The sequence below is a fragment of the Cupressus sempervirens genome, chromosome 10 (genome assembly GCF_028749045.1).
Source record: "Cupressus sempervirens isolate cs-2001-9-10 chromosome 10, ASM2874904v1, whole genome shotgun sequence".
Taxonomy (NCBI): Eukaryota; Viridiplantae; Streptophyta; class Pinopsida; order Cupressales; family Cupressaceae; genus Cupressus; species Cupressus sempervirens.
Genome location: NC_143127.1, coordinates 678712516 through 678726595, shown reverse-complemented (window position 1 = coordinate 678726595; position 14080 = coordinate 678712516). Strand labels below are relative to the sequence as shown.

General features: G+C 34.2%; 1 pseudogene; it reads right to left on the bottom strand.

Moving 5' to 3' along the window:
* The window catches only part of LOC149535631 (GDSL esterase/lipase At2g42990-like), a 109165-nt pseudogene extending 103705 nt beyond the window's left edge, over positions 1-5460 (bottom strand).
* Positions 5461-14080: the final 8620 nt, after the last annotated feature.

The following is a 14080-nucleotide window of genomic DNA, read 5'->3' as shown; positions in this document are numbered from 1 at the left end:
GACTGAGGAATGAGAAACACCATAGAGGCAACCAGCATAACTCCATTGATGGGAGTCATTAGTGAAAGAGATAGGAAAGTGGAGGAGGCATCGATCCAGTAATGATGGTGAAGAGTCAAAGGAAAAGATGAGGATTTTGATCTAATATTTTTTCTTGCAGGTTATTGATTCCATGTTTCCAAGGGACTTGGAAACTTTTCAAGGTTGGGAGTATGGTGTAGAGACATCTAAATTTCAAGAAGACAAAGATATAAAAGCTAGAGAAGCCATTTGTAATAAGTTGTAATAATATGATAAATAATGTAAAAATATTTATTTAATTGGTGAATGGATCTATTATCATCCATCTAAAGTCATTTGAGTCATACTGTTGGTCTAGGTTGGGTTTGTATGAAAGTTGTAATGTAAAAAAATGCATAAAACATTGTCAAGAATGCAAAAGGGTCAAAAGAATGTAATGGGTTGGTTGAAAGGGTGGTTTGGAAGTTATAACCAACTAAAAAATCTATAAAAATGGATGTAAGGTCGAAACAAAGAATGAATGAAAGGAAGAGATACATTTTGAAAGAAATTTGGTAATATCCTAAGTTGTTATTTTGATTGGTTTTCAGTTTTAGTGTTGGTTCTAGGTCTTGTATGACCATTTACAACCTGGAAATCATGTAAATTTTGTATATTTGGATAGAAAAGTGAATAAAATTTCTTTTGGCTTTGGTTTGGATTTGTTTCATTTAGAAATGAAGAAGTTATGTAGGTTTTGGCAAAGCTTGTAAATTGCAGATTTGAGAATGCCCAACTACAGTCAGATTGAAACATTTGGTACAGGAATATTTTGAAAACTAAAGACCTCTAAAAATATTCATTGGAAAGATACATGAATTAACTTTCATTTTCTTTTTTTTGGGTTGTTTTTATATAGATTTGTGAAAGTTATGAAGATTTGAGTGAAAACTGGTTTTTAAATGCCTTCAATGGTGTTGCAGGAAAAGATTTGTGCTTATACATTTATTTATGTATTGGATAAAATTAATGGCTTAGAGATTTGGAAACTAGACTCACAAATGGATGATGTGGAATTGGTTTGGGGTTATTTGAATTTGTTTTGTGAACGTTATGTGATGCCCTAGGTAGGGTTACCAGTTTTGGTTCTGGTTTATGACAGATAAAATGTGTCTTGATACAAAGACCATAACTTATAATTGGTTTATTGGATGAGTACCATATTTGAAACTGTTTTACTATACCTAGTTTGGAACAATTCCTCCAAAAAACTTTTCAAGAAGATATTTAGAACTGAAGTTATGAACAATGAAATCAGACATAGAAATCTGATTGTGTGAGTCAAGATGTTGTCTTTATTGGTGTATAATGTCAGGGTTCTTTGTTGTAATATTTGATATGTTCTTGGTTCCTTGAGGGTTTACCAGCCTATTGTGAATCCTTTGAGTTGAACTAAGATTCCTTGAAGATAAATATAGAGGGCTCTGCATTAGATTGGTATAAGAGCTTAGAAGATTCAGAGCGTGTAGATGGAATATGATCTACACCAGGCAATGTTGGGTTATTTTGGATTCTTGTTTTGAGGTTTGTGGTTGCAGAATGGTGCCGGTTCACTCAGCTGCAATGGGTGGACAGGAGAGGTCTACCAAAGGATCATAGGAGATGATCCAAGGCCAGAGAGGATGGTCCTTTGTGTGTTGCCAATAGACTAGGGAGAGAGGCATGATGGGACTCCCAGGTGAGGGACAAGAGGTTGTGATGCAGCATGGAGGAGTGGACTGAGGAATGAGAAGCACCATAGAGGCAAGCAACATAATTCCATTGATGGGAGTCATTAGTGAAAGAGATAGGAAAGTGGAGGAGGCATCGATCCAGTGATGATGGTGAAGAGTCAAAGGAAAAGATGAGGATTTCGATCTAATATTTTTTCTTGCAGGTTATTGATTCCATGTTTCCAAGGGACTTGGAAACTTTTCAAGGTTGGGAGTATGGTGCAGAGCCACCTAAATTTCAAGAAGACAAAGATATAAAAGCTAGAGAAGCCATTTGTAATAAGTTGTCAAAGGAGGTCTTAATATGATAAATAATGTAAAAATATTTATTTAATTGGTGAATGGATCTATTATCATCCATCTAAAGTCATTTGAGTCATACTGTTGGTCTAGGTTGGGTTTGTATGAAAGTTGTAATGTAAAAAAATGCATAAAATGCATAAAACATTGTCAAGAATGCAAAAGGGTCAAAAGAATGTAATGGGTTGGTTTAAAGGGTGGTTTGGAAGTTATAACCAACTAAAAAATCTATAAAAATGGATGTAAGGTCTAACCAAAGCATGAATGAAAGGAAGAGATACATTTTGAAAGAAATTTGGTAATATCCTAAGTTGTTATTTTGATTGTTCTTCAGTTTTAGTGTTTTGATGTACAGCCTAGAAATCATGTAAATTTTGTATATTTGGATAGAGAAGTGAATAACCTTTCTTTTTTCTTTGGTTTGGATTTGCTTCATTTATAAATGAAGAAGTTATGCAGGTTTTGGCAAAGCTTGTAAATTGCAGATTTGAGAATGCCCAACTGCAGTCAGATTGAAACATTTGGTACAAGAATATTTTAGAAAATAAAGACCTATAAAAATATTCATTGGAAAGATACATGAATTAAATTTCATTTCCTTTTTTTTTGGGTTGTTTTTATATAGATTTGTGAAAGTTATGAAGATTTGAGTGAAAACTAGTTTTTAAATGCCTTCAATGGTGTTGTAGGCAAAAATTTGTGCTTATACATTTATTTATGTATTGGATAAAATTAATGGATTAGAGATTTGGAAACTAGACTCACAAATGGATGATTTGGAATTGGTTTGGGGTTATTTGAATTTGTTTTGTGAACGTTATGTGATGCCCTAGGTAGGGTTACCAGTTTTGGTTCTGGTTTATGACAGAGAAAATGGGTCCTGATACAAAGACCATAACTTATAATTGGTTTATTATATGAGTACCATCTTTGAATATATTTTACTATACCTAGTTTGGAAAAATTCCTCCAAAGTTTTTTTCAAGAAGATATTTAGAACTGAAGTTATGAACAATGCAATCAGACATAGAAATCTGATTATGTGAGTCAAGATGTTGTCTTTATTGGTGTATAATGTCAGGGTTCTTTGTTGTAATCTTTGAGATTTTCTTGGTTACTTGAGGGTGTACCAGCCTATTGTGAATCCTTTGAGTTGAACTAAGATTCCTTGAAGATAAATACAGAGGGCTCTGCATCAAATGGGGAGCTTTCTTGATTAAGAGCTTTCTAGATCTTCCCAAGATACTCCTAGCCCACTACAGGGTTTTCTCTCTTAAACCTAGCTTAGAGGATCCCTTTGCAATCCCCATTCTCCAATAAACATACCCACCAATTAAAATTTCAATTTGATTCTCCCAATTCACCTAAAATGCATTCTATGGCAAAGATTTACAATACTACCCTAAGAGCACAAAGTTTCTCAAAAAAAAGATTAAACCTTCCTACTAAGGTTTTCCCCATCATTCTATTCCATTCTTTTAAGTTTCTCTCACCCAAATCACCAAATTGACTAGTTAGGCCTTGTAGCCCTAAGAGCCCCTATTAGCCAGCCTCAAAACAAGGGAAGAGCTATAAGTCAAAAAAACCCTTAATAATTCTCCTTGGTGTACACTATAATTTTTTTCCCTATGACCAACCCTTGAATATTTTTAAGGTCTAGGGTTCTAGAAATGTCTATACAATATAGATTCAGAAAACCCTACTTTTAAGAGTTTTGAGGGCAATGCTAGTGTTTTCTTATCCACAAGCAAAAAAATATAGACCTAACCTTACCCTTTTAGTTTTTCTTCCTTCAAAAATTTCTCATACAATACCAATTCAATATTGACCCATGCCAATCATTTGTTCATCTCAAGAACTCTTCAGAAGCATCTCCTTGCACCTTGCCAAGCTTGTATTCTTGCCTAGGGATTGCTTTAAAAAAATAGAATTTGGCCTACCACAACCTACAAAAAATATATTTAAATTATGTATAGAGGCTATTTCTTGTTCTCCAAGAGCCATGGTGATTAGACCAAGGACATTCAAGCCACAACCCATTTCATTCTTGCAACAAAAAACTAAACATCAAGGTTACTAAAAACAAATAATTTTCCAAACCTTATCATATGCTTATTTGAAAACAAAAAAATTGTACACATATTAAAGGAATATATACAATATCCTACCCCATTGAAAATAGTTCCATAATCAATCCAAAATTATGCCCAAAACATCATCCTATGCTTCATATGCTCAAAAATTATTCAACTAGAGGTGTTGTTCATACACCCAACTATCCAACTCTTGGCACTAAGTTGAAAAAGTATTAAATAGAATTCATCCTTAGTCATAGACTATAGTTTGAACCATAAATTTCCATATCATTATTTTCACAAAAACTACCTAAAAGTTGTCAATGCAAGTTTTTGACAACTTTTGTAATTTTGCTCCTAGAATATTCAAACTTGAAAAGAAAGTTGTAAAACCTCCTAGGATGACCTTAGAACATCTAAGATCCATATTTACACACTTTTTTCACCTTTTTATGTAATTTTACCTCATTTTTCCTCCTAAAGCAATTTTTGCAATATCCTCTTGTTAGGACCTAATTGACAAAATTAGATGCCCAAACCAAAACCTATCAACTCAAACCTCATAAAAAACTTGGGAATTTTTCACTAGTCCTTATTATCCCCATCTTTGGTTATACCATGTAAAACCAAAAAATTATAATTAGGGTTTGACCTTACCCTAGGTGATCTTGCACCTTTCCCCCCTTGCATGAAGATGTTTAAGGTATTAGTGGAGAGAAAAACTTGTTGTTGATGCCTAGCTTCTTGAAATCACCCTCAACAATACAAGTTTCCTTAGCTATATGTAAATCCATCCATTCCACTAAATGCTCCTTGTAGACCATGATTCTTGTGCTCTTCCTCACCCTTGAAAAAAAGATCTTCTCAACCTATGGTTGCTTCTTTTCAAGTACCTTTAGGTCCACTACATACTTGTTCAACTCTTCCTAATACTCTATCTCATCAATCTTAGGACCTCTATATGGTAATAGATCTTTCAAATTGAAAATTAGAGGAAGAGACATGTCCTTTGGTAGATCTATTTTGTAGGCATTGGGTCCATACTTCTGAAGGATCTTCCATGGCCCAATCCTCCTCATCTACAACTTGCTAGGGATTCCCTTTTTTAACCTGACATTGTTGAGATGCACCATCATCAAGTCTCCTACTTGAAATTGCAACTGTTTCCTCCTCTCATCCTTTTTCTCCTTCAACTTCTAATTGGCTTCCATCAAAGTTTACTTCACTTGATCATATACCTCCTTCACTGATTGCACAAATTCATCAGCTTGTCCATTGATCTTTTCATGTGAAGGTAGCTCCCTTAACTCCATTATACCTCTTGGGTGAGTGTCATACTCCACTTGGAAAGGAATTAACCATGTTGTCCTATTCTTGCTATCATTGTATGCAAATTCAGCTTGGGGATCCCAACTTTGTCCATATTCCTTTGTGAGGCACTTTAATAGGTTTCCCAATACCATATTTATCACCTTTGTTTGACTATTAGTTTGAGAATGGTAGGTAGAGCTATGTGCTAGGTTTTTTCCAAGCCACTTCCATAGGGTCTTCCAAAAGTGCCCCATAAAATTAACATCTCTGACAACTATTATATTCCTTGGAAAGCCATGTACCCTAACCACCTCCTTGAATAATAGGTTCACAACATCACTTGAATCATGTGTATTCTTGCATGGTATGAAGTGGCTCATCTTATTATTCAAACCTATCTACTACCACAAAGACACTATCCATCCCTATCCTAGTCCTTAGTAATCCCACTATAAAGTCCACACCGATGCATTCCCAAGACCTATTAAGAATGGGGAGAGGTTGGTAGAGCCCTAAATTTGATGAAGTTTCCTTTGCCTCCTAACATAAGCTACATTACTCCACATACCTCATAACATCTCTCTTCTTTTTAGGCCAGTAATAGAACATTTCCATAAGGTCCAAGGTCTTGTTTAGATCAAAGTTCCCACTCATGCTCCCATTGTGCTTCTCTTGTATGAGATTCTCCCTCATAGATTCCTTTGGGATGCATAACTATTGACCCTTGAACAATAGTCCATTATGTAGGGTATCTTTAGAAAAATCACTATAGAAATGATGAGTAAAATTAGTACATACCTTATAAGCCTATAAAAAATCTATGTCCTCCTCATACAAATCTTTCAAACCATCCAAGATAATGCTCTACAATTTGACTTCTTGCACTATTAGAAACCTCTTGTTCAAAGCATCTAGCACCTTATTTTTTTTCCCCTTCTTATGCTTGATAGTAAAAGTATAGGACTATAAGAACTCCATCCACTTGATGTGTCTTAGACTTAGCTTCTCCTATGAGTTAATGAAATTCAAAGCTTGGTTATTTGTGAAGATAAAAAAATCCTTAGGCAAAAAGTGGGTCCTCCACTTCTTGAGGGCTTGGAAAGTGCATAAAGCTTTAGGTCATATGTTGAGTACCTTGTCTTGATTTCATTGAGCCTCTCACTAAAAAGTGCTACCAGTCTTCCCTCCTAGCTTAAAACTATCCTAGCTACTATGTTATAGGCATCACACTCCACCACAAATGGTTTCTCAAAACTAGGTAGAACCAAGATAGGTTGGGTTGCTACCTCCTTCTTTAATCTCTCAAAAGCTTGATCCATAGACTTGGTCCACATAAATTTGGTCTTCATCCCCCTTTGATTGTATCCATCATAGATGCACAAATTTCACTAAACCTTCTTACTAACTTCCTATAAAATTGTGCCAATCCATGAAAACTCCTAACTTGAGTAGTAGATCTAGGTGTAGGCCAACTCAATATAGCCTCTACCTTGTCCTTGTCTATTTTAAGACTCCCTTGGGATATTAAAAACCCCAAATACACCATTTCCTTCTTTATTAAATCACTCTTTCCTAAATTTATAGTCAACTTCTCCTCTTAAAGATTCCTCAATACTAACTCTAGGTGTTTCATATGTTCCTCCTTGGTTTTGTTAAATATGACAATTTTGTCTAGGTATACCACAAAAAATACTCCTATGTAATCCTTGAAAACATCATTCATGACTCTCATGAAGGTACTTGGTGCATTGGTAAGGCCAAATGGCATTACCAACCACTCATAAATATCCATAGTAGTCTTAAATTTAGACCTACATTGACCCCCCTCTTTCATACTAATATGATCATATCCACTTTTAAGATAAATTTTGGAGAAGTACCTAGCTCCACCTAGACAATCCATCAGGTCTTCTATCCTAGGAATATGAAATTTGTACCTAATTGTGATTCTATTAATTTTTCTAAAATTATTACACATTATATAGTTACCTCAATTTTTAGGTGTTAAGACCACTGGTATGACACATGGAATGATGCTCTTCCTAGTTATCTTGCGATCAAGAAACTCTTGAACTTGCCTTGCAATCTCCTTGTTCTTCTCTAGAGTCATCTTGTATACAACTTTGTTTGATGGTAATGCTCCTAGTATGAATTCAATTTGATGACTTATAGCCCTCTTAGGTGCTAGGGTTGGTGGTTCTCCATCATAGATGATTTCTTTAAACTAGTCCAATAGCTCTTGCACTTTTGAAGGTATTGGTGTAGATGTAGATGTCATAATGACATAGCCTACTACTTCACCCTCCTTCATGTCCCTGAAGAATTATTTTCCACTCATGAGAAATAATTTAGTAGTGGACTTGTCCACCTTGTTTTCTTCCACTATAGGATGGATCCTATAAGTGATACCATCCTTCTTAAAGGAATTTTTTTGTCCTTCCCATGATGCACTACCCTCCTGTCATGCTACAAAGGTCTTTCCAATAGTAGGTGACAAGATCCATGGGAAACACATCAAAAAAGATCTTATCCTTACACTTGTCAATGGTGATGTTTGCTCACACTTGTTCATTCACTAGGATATCTTTCCCATTATTCAACCATGTAACTTTGTAAGGACACACATATGGAATCTTGGTCAAACCAAGTTTTTCTACGACCTCCTCTAATAAGACATTGTCAATAGACCTTGAGTCTATGATCACCTTGTGTACTTTGCCTAATATCTTGCATGTAGTTCTAAATAGTTCTCTCCTTTGCTTTGACTCATCCTTGACTATCTCCTTAACCAATACCCTCCTCAACATGAGATTTTCACCTTTCTCCACATCAAGGTCCACTTCTCTTTCCTTATAATTGTCCTCTTGTTGGACATATGTAATTTTATTTTCCCTATAAGAAGATGATGCATTTTCTAGACATCTATAAGAATGGTGTCCTAACTTACCATCATTATAACACTTCATGTTACTAAAGTGTGAAATTTTGATACTATTTCCATATCTACCTCTGCCACCAATTTTGGATCCTTTGCCTCTTCTAGAGCTTCCTCTTTGATTGGTCTCACTAGTCTACTCACTCCACTTAGAGTCTCCATAGCTTCTCTACTCATTACTCCTACCACTAGAGCCTCCCCTTTAGCAACCTTTGAAGTCTTTACCTCTACCCCTATTCTTAGAACTAGAGTTCCCTTTCTTCCTCTACTTTTCTTCCACATTCCTAGCCATTTGAGAACAACTCTAAAGACTAGTGAGGCTGAACAAACTCAACTCATCTTGTATGGATCATTTAAGGCCATTTAGTTACCTAGCTACTTTGATGTTCTCTGCTTCTTGCACCATTAATCTTAGTGCCAACTTTTGAAACTCCTTAGAATAGGTAGCCACATCAAGATCTTTCTACTTGAGATTATACCTCTTCTGATAGACCTAAATATCATAATCCTCTAGTAGATATGTTTCCATGATCTTTGCCACCATTGCTTTCTGATTAGCTATAGGCTTCTTCCCCCCATTTTCTCTTTCTTCCTACACAAACCTCCACCATGCCAAAGCTTGACCTTTCAACCTAAACTTTGCAAACCTCAAATTTTGGGCCTCCATTGTCCCTTCACACTAAAATTCATTCTCAATGCTCTCTATCCATTCTAAGACTACCTTTGCATCCATATTTCCATAGAATAAATAAACATTCTCTAAACTCTTCCCTCCAAATGCTTTGAGGGATTTAAGGAATTATTCCTTCTCACCAAGTAGAGGATCTAGTTTAGGGATCTCATCCTCCAAACTCACCTTTTCTTTACCCTTTCCATTTTCTTCATCTTCCTTAACTTGGGATGAATCATCTATCCCTTTTAACTTGTCTTTCATCTCCTCTAAGGCCTCATTTAGAACCCTGGTCTTTTCTTCTAAGAGTTTGTGTTTCTCATCTACTTCCTTTTCCAACTCTACATTGGTCACCATCTTGGAATATCCACTTGATTTAGTGGAATACATCATGTCACCACAAGCCTAATCTTATGGCTCTGATACCACTTTGATGGGGAGATTCTTGAACTAAAATATTTCTAGCTCTTCCCAAGCTACTCCTAGACTAATATATGGTTTTCTCTCCCAACCCTAGCTTAGATGATCCCTCTATAATCTCCTTTCTCAAATAAACTTACCCACCAATTCAAACTTCAATGTCATTCTCCAAAGTCACCTAAAATGCATTCTATGGCCTAAATTTCTAAAAATTCACTAAGAGAACCAAGTACCTCAAAAAAATATTAAACCTTCCTACTGAGGTTCTTGACTCATTCCCCATCATTCTATGCTATTCTTTCAATTTTCTCTCACCCAAATAATCAAATTGACTTCTTAGCCCTTGTAGTGCTAAGAGCCCCTATTAGCTCTCCTAGAAACAAGGGAAGAGCTATAACTCATAAAAAACCTTAATAAGGCCCCTTGGTTTATACTATAATTTTGTTCCCTATCACCAACCCTTGAAATTTTTTTAGGTCTAGGGTTCCAATAATGTATGTACAGTATGAATTCAAAAAACCCTACTTTTAAGGGTTTTGAAGGAAATGTTAGTGTTTTCTTATCCAAAATCATCAACATCTAGACCCAATATCATCCTTTGATTTCTTCTTCATTCAAACATTTATCCTACACTACCAACTCAAGATTGACCCATGCTAAACATATGTTCATCTCAAGAACTCTTTACAAGCACCTCCTTGCACCTTGCAAACCTTGTCTACTTGCCTAGAGATCACTTCTAAAAAATAGAATTTGGCCTTCCAACACCTCCACAAACTATATTTAAATTATTTATAGAGGCTATTTATTATTCTCCAAGAGCCATGGTTATTAGACCAAGGAAACTCAAGCCATAGCCCATTTTATTCTTGCAACACAAAATTGAACAACAAGGTTACTAGAAACAAATAATTTTTCAAACCTTATCAAATGATTATTTGAAAAAAATAAATATAAAAATATTCAAGGAATACAAAAAATATCCTAATCCATTGAAAATAGCTCCTTATTCAATCCAAAATTCCAACAACAACTTCATACTACGCTTCAAGTACTCAAAAAATGACCAACTATAGGAGTTGTCCATACACCCAACTATCCAACCCTTGGAATTGAGTTGGAAAAGTATTAAATATAATTAATCTTTCATCCTATAATTAATTTCTAACCACACTACCAAATTTTTTGGTTTTTTAAAAATTACCTAAAAGTTGTCAAGTAATTTTGTAAAAATTGCAAAGTTGTCAATGCAACGTTTTGACAACTTTTGTAATTTTGCTCCTAGAATCTTCAAACTTGAAAAGAGAGTTGTCAAACCTACTAGCATGACTTGAGAGCATCTAATATCCATATTTACACACTAATTTCTCCTTTTTATGGTATTTTACCTCATTTTCCCTCCTAGAGCAATTTTTGCAATTTCCTTTTATCAGGACCTAAATAACAAAACTAGATTCCTAAACCAAAACCTATCAACTCAAACCTCCTAAACACACCTTGGGAATTATTAATGAGTAATTATTATCCCCATGGTTGGTTGAACCATATAAAAACCAAAAACTAGACTTAGGGTTTGGCCTTACCCTAGGTGCTCTTGCACCAACCATTAGTAGTCTTTAGGAAAGGAGGAGGAGGCATTGTGAGGTGTACAATAAAGGAGAAGAACATTATAATATAGAGAATAGAGAAAAATTCCAATTGATAATATTTAAAAGTTAAAACTTTGGGATGTTAACAACATACATTAAATCAAGAGATACATTGAATTTTAAGAAATGTGCATTAGTAAAACTATAATAATATGATTTACAGACATGTTGCATTTGCCAAAATATATCCAACCCCATTCCTAAAGGTGTCATGCCCAAACTTCGAGGGCATAAACACACACCAAATTTTTAAAATAAATAAATAAATAAATGAATAAAAATAATTAAAATTCTCTAAGATAAATAGGGTTGGGATCACGGTTAATGTAAAGGTTCTCTACATTTCAATTTAAGTTAATAAACTCTTGTGGAGGAATACATCGTTAAGATTTAGATGCTTTCATTATTAGAATGATATTTCCATTGCTACATTACTACATAATTATAATTGATTTACATTGCTTTAATTTCAAAAAAAAAAAAAAACAAACAAATTTAAGGATTAATCTAAGATTCAACATTTCTAGTTTATGCTACACTATCTTTTTAAACTAGCTAGCTTTAACACAAAGATCTTAACATCATAACACTCTTAAGAAAAAAAGTATGCTACTATAACACGTATGAAGGAATCCACTAAATTCTTACACAAAAACATTTTATATACACTCTAACCCTAACTACAACAACTACTAAAAATAATTAATGACTATTTTTTTATATAAAAAAACTACTAACAATTACTAATCATAAAAGATGTAACAATATTAACATAAACTAATTTATACTAACTAAACTAAATTACAATTAACATAATAGTAACCTAGAAACTAACTTAACCCTACTCACATTAACACAAACTAACTTAAACTTTATTAATTTAAACTATCATTACATAAGCTTACACAAATCTAACTTAATTAAATTTAAAACTAACTCTAAACAAATAACAAATAAACACACATAAAAATAACTAACTAAATGATAAACTAACTATACTAACCTAACCTACACTAACCCCATATTAACACCTAATACTAACCCCCTACCTATACTCCCCCTACACCCTACCACAATTCCCATCAAATGTGACTCATGTCACATCTCCTCTCCCAACCTCCCAAGCGCTTACCAAGATGAAAAAGCACTTCCCCATGTGCTGCACTTGGGTATAACGCACTGCCCAAGTGGGGGGGTACACATTGACGTAGCCTGACAAGAGAGGTGGCGACCCAAGCCAACAAAGGGGGTAAAAACTTAAACAAATTCATCTCCTTTTTACATGGCAAGCCTTAGTTCTGCGAAATCCTATGAGGGGACAGGGTGATGTCATCCACCATGATGACAACCTTGACTTTGTTTTAAAAAAAAACCATTTTTTTAAATTTTAAAAAGCTTAACCAAAAACTAATGCCAAGTTGGAGGAGTTATTGCGAAAGTTATATAGGTAAGAATGGATATTTGGATTGCATGATAAATAGATATTTATTTATGCTATTTACTTGTTATTATCAACATATATATATATATATATATATATATATATATATATATATATATATATATATATATATGTTTCCCTTCTTCTTTTTTCTTATTTCTAATTTTTAAAAATAAAAATTTTCTTAAGATTATTCTTTGTTACAAAGAGACAATAAAATCCCAACCCCATACAAAATCTAGAGGGCTTTTGCTCTTGGGCAAACAAATCTTTTTTTTTTTTTGAAGTCACAATTTTCTAAGTATACATTTTGAAGCTGATATATTATCCAAGAGGGGATTATTATTTTATTTTATTTTGCAAATCCAATAGGACTTCTTGCAACTAAATAAACCAAGAGATTAAATTATCCATTTAAGCCATAATGCAAGAAATGATTTAATTCCAATCATCACAAAAATTGAAATTTCATTCATAATATAATTTTTGTTTTGCTTTCAACATATAAGGAAACTTGAATTTTGCCTAATTGAATCAACATTATTTTCATCCTAGTTTTTTGATGTGCATCCATATCAACTAAAAATTCAATTAAATCTCATGAAAATCAAAAATACTCAATCACCATTTTATTGGCAAACCTGATTCAAAGGCTCAGTCGGGAAAGAACCAGGAAGAAAACCTGACTTTGTTGCCATTACAACAAAGTTTGAGAAAAAAATTACATAGGGTATCAATCCCAATTACAACAATTTAATTGAATTTTCTTCATGACCCTCATCAAGCATTCCATATCAAATTCTGCAACACATTTCTATGAATCGTGGAGGAAACAAAATCTAATCAGGTGACATCAAGCATGACCAAGAACAATTCAAACATGCATATTCATCCAAGTTTTTTTTTCACAAAGGAATTCACAATGAATCAAAACTAGGGAAAGGTGGATTCTTCCAACCAAGGGAAGTCAAGCACAACACCAAATAGATGCCCAATCGGGGCTATAAACCAAGAACTACCGTTCTTCCATTTCAACATACCATAGTCATACAAGGTTTGTGCTGACAGGTAGGGGCCCATAACACCCTACCCTTTCTTCCTCTTCTCATCTTGAGAAGAGACTCTACACTAGTTGGAGTCTGACTAAACAAGCCTTTCCTAAAATTTGTCACTTTTTCCCTCTCCAAGGGTGACTAATACCAAAACACCCATACAAGAAACATCTCAAAATTTCAAACATAAACATGAAAAGAAATCATCCAAAATAACATGGCTTTCAAAGCATCCCAACATACCCACAACCATGCAAGCATTCAAACAACAACAAGGTAGCATAAGCATAAAACAAACATGAAATCTGAACAAGGGAGATGACAATTCTCACCTGCACAAAGAGATAATGGCAAATGAACAATTTTGAGTAGAGTTTCCCCTTCCTTCCTTCAATCTTCATGAACTCCTCTCTAAATGTAGAGATTGGGTAACCACCTCCACTAGTCCAAGAAGG